The sequence below is a fragment of the Lactuca virosa genome, chromosome 9 (assembly GCF_052849685.1).
Source record: "Lactuca virosa cultivar CGN04683 chromosome 9, Lactuca_virosa_CGN04683_v6, whole genome shotgun sequence".
Taxonomy (NCBI): domain Eukaryota; kingdom Viridiplantae; phylum Streptophyta; class Magnoliopsida; order Asterales; family Asteraceae; genus Lactuca; species Lactuca virosa.
Genome location: NC_136434.1, coordinates 78,678,576 through 78,684,526, shown reverse-complemented (window position 1 = coordinate 78,684,526; position 5,951 = coordinate 78,678,576). Strand labels below are relative to the sequence as shown.

General features: G+C 30.3%; 1 long non-coding RNA gene across 1 annotated transcript; it reads right to left on the bottom strand.

Moving 5' to 3' along the window:
* Positions 1-4,539: 4,539 nt before the first annotated feature.
* On the bottom strand, positions 4,540-5,282 carry LOC145138519 (uncharacterized). The gene is made up of 2 exons (XR_013721567.1): positions 5,116-5,282; positions 4,540-4,977 (listed from the first exon to the last, which is right to left on the bottom strand). It is a non-coding gene; the product is annotated as an uncharacterized LOC145138519 (long non-coding RNA).
* Between the last annotated feature and the right edge of the window lie 669 nt (positions 5,283-5,951).

Sequence of the window (5,951 nt, the reverse complement as noted above, 5' to 3'; positions counted from 1 at the left end):
GAGAGAAATTTTTGGCTATTCTCTTGAAAGGATGAGTGGATGAAAATATGAGGGTGTAAGGCTCTATTTATAGTTGCACTAGGAAACCCTAATTTGAATATAATACTATTATTTCAAATTAGGTAATTATCCAATCTCCTAATTATCTTCAAGGGATGTTCTAAAAACCCTAGAACTATCCTCCAAAACTGTCCACCGCCTTTGGGGAAGGTTCTGAAACCCTTTTGTTCAACTATTGAACAATTACAACTTAGGTCCTTGTACTTTTAATTGATCCAATTAATCCCAAAATCAATTCTTAATTAAATAATACTATTTATAATTAATATATTATTCTCATAATATATTAATAAATCATTTATTGCTATTTATTAATCATATAATAAATCAATATTCAGTCTCTCTCTCCAAAAGTCATCATATTCAATTACTGGGTTTGAGGGCAACCCAAAAGGACTTTGCTAATAATTCAAGTATATACCAATTTAGTTATTGGCTTAGAAACCTAATGCAACAGTATTTCCACTTTTGGCTCAAAATATTTAAACTTTGCAAATTTGGTCCTTACATTGGGCGTCCATGAAATGTACGTCAGACATAAGTCACTTAAATGGAACGCGACCTTCATGCAGTATGGTGGGCGTACTAGGCATGTACGTAGGGCGTACTCTAACAGATTCCAAAACCATAATTTTTAGCGTTTAGACCCTCGAGGCCTCCCTTATCATCAGCCTCCGCTCCCTCTTTCTGTCATTTCGAAACACTAATCCTTGAGAGCTTTTTTTGGACCTTCAGAGTGTTCTTGGAGTATTGTGGAAGAAGGAGAAGAACATCATTGAGGATTGGTGGGCTTGGAGCTTGAAGATCTAGAGTTTTTTTTTTCAGTTGCAAGCCTTAAAAGGTATAAAGCTCTCACATTTATGATTCTTTGGCTTAGATCTAGGTTAGTTTAGAGATTTGTATGCTTTTGGTCCCAAGGTTTTGGTTCTTGTGAGCAAAAGCTACTCCAAAACTTAGGATTAGCATTTCTTGGTGTTTCTGAGGTTCTTATGGCATAAAAATCGGATCTTGATGGTTATATTCCACCCATGCATGAATTGTTGGTCATTTTGTGAACTTATGGAACTAGGGTTTGGTTTTGGGCTCTCCCTAGCCATGAAAAGTCATAAATTCAGGAACTGTATGACTTTAGACGTCCCTTAGAGTCAGATCTGTGAGTTGGACGTTTAGTCTTTAGGTATTAAGAGCTCAAAGCCGATTTTGGCATCAGGGGGATTACGCGAGGCATAACCCTGGAGTACGCAATGCGTAACGGGTTTTGCTATGTTTTCTCTTCTGTAGAAACTTGGTACGCGGGGCATAGTTAAGGTGTACGCATGACGTACTCCTAAAATTGAAATAAGTCATTTTGGGCTTTAGGCCAAGTTGGTTGGGTTTAGCCTTGGAAGGGTTATTAACCTAATTGTTAATTAGGGTTTGTTTTGATATGTTCAGTGTGAGGATCTTTTGTAGCAGCAACGTGTGTGAGATTCGGTTATCTTCATATTAAGGTGAGTCTCCTCACAGTATTTGCAGGTCGAAGACACCAATGCTGACCCATTGATTTATGCTTATAGAATGCTAGCTGTCTATGTAACTCTTACATGTGTTTGTATATATATATATATATATATATATATATATATATATATATATATATATATATATATATATATATAGTAGGACCCGATGTCGGGCAGGGCATGATAAATGTTTTTGGCAGGGCCCACCACATGTTATTGACAGATCTGTATTGGACGGGGCTCGATGCCGGGCGGGACCCAATGTATGTATGGTGTGTGGTATTTTGGGGGAAATTCACTAATCTTTGTGCTTACAGTTTATTTTTATGGTTTCAGGTACCTCTGGTTTGAAGAGGGAGGGTCCGACATGATTGCACCGCATCCACCAGTGATTAGCATTCGACATTTTGATTTGTACTTTGATAACTATTTTCTACATTGTCACAGCTCTATCGGTTTATGAAATGAATGATTGATGGTTTAGTTGATTTAAAAATTAAAATTTTTACTTAATATTTTTGGGATGTTCCAAAACCGTAAATAATTATTTATTTTTATTAATTATTACCCTACAAATAATTCTTCTATTTGATTATTTAAGTAACTCTCTTTTATTTAAGTTTATTGTGAATTGACATATAATAAATAAAACTCTTCTTTATATATATATATATATATATATATATATATATATATATATATATACATGTTGTTGATAAATAATAAATATTTATTATTTATTTTGGATCTTTGTGGCTTTTACTATGTGTCGCTATATTTAGGGCTGTTCACTATTTGGATAAAACCGAATTATCCAATTGGACAATTTGGATTGGACTATTTGGTTCGGATATTCGGATTTTTGGATTGGATTTTACCAAAACCGAATTATTATTTTGGATTGATTTTGGTTTATAAAATAAGAACCGAATAGTCCAAAAAAACCAAATAACAATTTATTATTTATTTATTTTTAATATATCTATAATTTTTTATTAATTTTATAAATTATTTTTTTCAAAAAGGTTCAAAATATTTCACCTAATACAAAAAAAATTAATATGCATTTTCTCTCAAAAGTGTTTTATCTACTAAATATTAAATTATAATATACCATCTTAGTAGTTTATAAATTATAAATTACAACTAAATAATTTGTTTTTGCTTCTTCTATAAAAATTGGATAATATTATAATTATATATCGTTTTAAATGTTATGCCTTTTAAAAACCGAATTATAAAAACCGATCCAACCAAATTGTAATTGGGTCAGATCGGATCAGATTTAAATTTAGTTTGGACAATTCGGATCCATATTTTGAAAACCGAAATCAATTTGGATTTACTTAATTGGATCGGATCGAACCGATCCATCCAAACGAACACCCCTAGCTATATTTCTACATGTAATAGTACAATAATTTGTTTATTTCTTGCATAATATTATTCCTAACACTCAATGACATGTAAATTCTTTTCGTGTTTGTGGACTATCCTCAATATACGGTGCCAATCCGTGAAGTAAGAGTTATTGAGCTTATCATTCTCAAGGAGTAAGAGGAGGCCATTTGTAAAAGATATTAAAGTTCAAATTTAGTATTTTCAGCCTTTAAATATTTTTTTAAATTTATCGCCCATAACCTTATGTTTAATGTCAAAATCAATATAATAGGGATAATATTTGAGCTGAATGATTATCAATATGCTATGTTGATCATACATACAACAATAGGACAACAGTAGGTTCAAATGATATATAACAACTACCAATTGTATCTTTATATATTTCTTAGATCCTTTATGAGATTGTTGACTTTCAAGTTTCAACTATTGTCTATCTAACATGTTTAGTCTCATCCTTATCATACGATTAGGTCTAATCTGGACCGGATTAAATTGTCCAAATTGGAACATATGAACCTTTTGTTTAGGTCTGTCTAGGATCCAAAAATTCACCTTATGGTGATATATGGTTAGGTCTAACTATGTCCAAAATGTACCTACAAATTAATCTAACTTTTTGATGGAAATGTTTAAATTTAGGGTGTTAGTTAACGTATTTATAGTCTTCATTTTACAATATTGATGTGTGTTACAAATATATTACATGCACAGAAAGTATTATCTAAAACAATTTCAATTCTAAAACCATTTTAGTTTGAGTTTTAATAAAACGTTATAACATAAAACTCGTTCTATAATTTAAAAACAAAATAAAAATAAATAAGAAACATCACACATATTAACTAATACCAACTAAATTATATTGCCTGAGTCATCAAGAAATGATTTTAGAAAAATAAGGTAAGAACTCAACCACGATACATAAAAAGGGATTGCAAAAAGAAACTCGTCACAATACACAGCAACTAGATCAACTATCACAACCATGAGATGTTTATAATGTTCCTCAATAATTTTGAGACATGTTATCAAAATATATAATTTTTAATGTTGATTCATACGAAAAAAAAAAGTTGTTACTAGACGTAAAACCGATCAATAAAGGTTCCTTTTATTCATAGTCCTTGAATTCAGAATAGGAAGAAGGTAAGAGAGAGTTGGTTGTGGTCTGGCATGGGTGGGGAGATCAGTAAAACCCCTATATTTAGTTTATGGGCTTTTTTATATTTGAAACAACAAATAAATATATTCCTAATTACAACTTATGTCTTAAATGAGATTTAAACAAATGAGAAATTAAATATCCTCATGTTTTTCTTTCTATTTATTTTCTTATCCATTTGAAATGATGACAAGTGTTTTCGAATATTATTAGTTTTATCAAAATATAATATTTTTCATAATTTTACATGAATAAGAATATAAATAGGAAGAATATATAGGAAGATTAATATCTCTAAACAATTTATGTCTCAATTTTCTTTAGAATACACATTATCATAACACTTACAACAGGAGATGGCAACCAATATAGAACAAAATTATATCTCTAAAAATAACCCATTGACTGAAATTTAGACAATAATTGATGCATTCATTATAAAACAATTAATATGGGCAAATAGAAACATACACACGCACAAATACATAAAAGGATAGACTGGTTGAAGGTTCAATCAGTACTTTATCCTCATAGTTTCCACAATCTTTTACTATAAATGGTAACATAAGTCTCGAGCTCCTAATTTGCTCAAAGAGTTGTGTCATGCGTACTGCCACCACCACCGCTGCTGATCATACTAGTAGCAAGTATGTCCTTCTCACCCGTTCCGCTACTAGTGTTTAGCTCGGCACCAAGGAGGTCTGCGTGTGTTTTGCCACCACCACCGCTGCTAATTAGTTCAGTATCAAGGGTGGTTATCGTGGTTTCACTATCAACAGCAGTGCTAATATCCAAGGTTGTTGTTGTTGGAGCCTCATCATTCTTGCTAGAACACCCTGTAAATACTTTCTGTTCATCAAACACCACGGTTTTAGCAGTTACACGTTAAGAGTATCAGATTAAACAAATCTATACAAAGTAAACCTCTCGTAAATACCCCTCTAAAAACTTTTGGAAGATCCAATATCGCTAGAGAGAGAATCTTACAACAATGGAGGTCCAAGCTTGTTTGAAAAAGTTGAGTAGGGCAGCCATCTGTTGGAGTTGTTATTCTTCACTTACACTTAATCTGCCAAAAAAAAGAGACAACAAAATATTGGAAGGATTGTTCTTTTTAAACTACACAAACACAGTGTTATTATATAAACGTTTGGTAGGATTTTCCATCCACAAATATTACTTTTGCACAAAAATTATATATATATATATATATATATATATATATATATATATATATATATGGTAAAGTTCAATAGAGAACCAAAATTATTGGTTCTCCAAGGAACCAAATTATTTTTTTTAAGTTTTAGAACTTATTCTTTATCGAAAAAAAAACTAAAGATATCTAAATTCATAACATAACAATGTGAATGTTAAATATTGGATTCACCGTGTGAATTTAGATTCAAATTGTGAATTTGACGATTTTTTTTTCCGAATTTGATATCATTGGAAAAAGGATAAAAAGTTATGAATTTCTGTATTTTTAGTTTTTTTTATAAAAAATAAGTTCTAAAAGTTGAAAAAAAGATTGGTTCATTGGTTCCTTGGTTAATTATGATTCTATATATATATATATATATATATATATATATATATATATATATATATATATATATATATATATATATATATATCCGGTAAGAAATTTTTTTTAGTAGAAAGTAAAAAACTAAAATTTCGGCTTATTTTTTTTGCGAACAAAACAAATGAATCATTAGATGAATCAATAATAACATGATTCACCAAAAATAAATCCCGAAAAAACATTTCGATGATTCATTTTTACAATGATTTTGTTGATATTCATTAAAATTGTAATA